Source organism: Galeopterus variegatus, unplaced genomic scaffold (genome assembly GCF_000696425.1).
Source record: "Galeopterus variegatus unplaced genomic scaffold, G_variegatus-3.0.2 Scaffold3298, whole genome shotgun sequence".
In the NCBI taxonomy this organism is placed as follows: domain Eukaryota; kingdom Metazoa; phylum Chordata; class Mammalia; order Dermoptera; family Cynocephalidae; genus Galeopterus; species Galeopterus variegatus.
The window spans coordinates 219,196-220,761 of NW_007729409.1; the positions used below are offsets into that span (position 1 = coordinate 219,196).

At 43.4% G+C, this 1,566-nt stretch overlaps 1 long non-coding RNA gene across 1 annotated transcript; it reads right to left on the bottom strand.

Moving 5' to 3' along the window:
* Nucleotides 1–238: 238 nt before the first annotated feature.
* Nucleotides 239–1,406, bottom strand: LOC103600289. Its single transcript, XR_551381.1, has 2 exons — nucleotides 1,290–1,406; nucleotides 239–998 (listed from the first exon to the last, which is right to left on the bottom strand). It is a non-coding gene; the product is annotated as an uncharacterized LOC103600289 (long non-coding RNA).
* Nucleotides 1,407–1,566: the final 160 nt, after the last annotated feature.

The following is a 1,566-nucleotide window of genomic DNA, read 5'->3' on the forward strand; positions in this document are numbered from 1 at the left end:
AGATGTTGCTTTGATTCAATGTTATTGGAGTAGACGACAGCATTTTATTAGCTAGAGTGAAAAACTCCACTGCAAAGAGAGAAAGATTAATTTTAGAACAACAAAATAATAGATTTTACTTGCCTCTTTTATACAGAATAGTTTATACAGCATTTTATTAGCTAGAGTGAAAAACTCCACTGCAAAGAGAGAAAGAGATTAATTTTAGAACAACAAAATAATAGATTTTACTTGCCTCTTTTATACAGAATAGTTTATTATAGTATAAAGTAAATATAAGGCTCTGAATAAATAGTCACTTTTTTCCAGTCATCACATGAGCAAGTGTGGGCATGCACACTCCTGTGAGCACATAACGACACAGATGGCACAGACATACTTCCATTCTCAGGTCATTACATACCAAGTGAGGAGACCCACAGTCGGGGATCTTCTCTGCGGGTAAGCTGGATGCCTTGTGGTGAACATACAGGGACCCTCTGAAATGATCTGACCATGTGACTGTGCTCCTTTCTCCTCCAAGTCCTGGTCAGGAAAGTGTATTGGTAGCAGGGAGCTCTGCCCTTGAGTTTGGGGCACTCTCCATGCTCTTTCACTTAAAATTTTCAAATACTTCTCTCTAAGAAAATACTCTCATCAGAAGTATTCCTCCAGCTGTCAATTTGGAAGTCACAATCCCTCACTCTGCACCTCTTTTGTGGGCTCTTATCCCTATCAGGAGCCCCATTCCAAGGGGCAGAGCAATCAAGTCTGCATGTCCATTCTGTAGGATCTCACTGGGCTGGGGCCCTCCCCCAGCCCACCTTCCCCACAAGTGTCAGTCTGATATTCCCTCTGAGCAGCAGTAGGAAATGGTTCACATCACAGCATGAGACAGACACTGGGAACATCAAGAGTGAAAGTGGTCTTGCAGGTAATTGAATTTCACCTGATACTCACTTGACTACCTTCTGTAATTGGTATAGCCACTTGCACCTTCAGTGTCACAGAGTGCACACCTTCTGGTCACCAGTTTCCACTTCCATCAATGCTGGCTGTTAGGGCGGTGGTCTGAAGAGTGTTCCCACCTCAATCTTTTCCCATTCATCTTGATTCTACCTTCTCATGCCACCTGGCACAAGCCAGATCCTTCTTTCTTGGGATAACCCTTCAAGCATTTGAGTATATCTCTCTCACAGTCCCCTGACTCTCCTTTTTCCAGACTAAGCACTCTCGGTTCCTTCACTTACTGCTTGTAAGATGTAGTTAGTCCCAAGAATACATTCTTCAAAATGAGACAGAGTGCACACCTTCTGGTCACCAGTTTCCGCTTCCATCAGTGCTGGCTGTTAGGGCGGTGGTCTGAAGAGTGTTCCCACCTCAATCTTTTCCCATTCATCTTGATTCTACCTTCTCATGCCACCTGGCACAAGTCAGATCCTTCTTTCTTGGGATAACCCTTCAAGCATTTGAGTATATCTCTCTCACAGTCCCCTGACTCTCCTTTTTCCAGACTAAGCACTCTTGGTTCCTTCACTTACTGCTTGTAAGATGTAGTTAGTCCCAAGAATACATTCTTCAAAATGA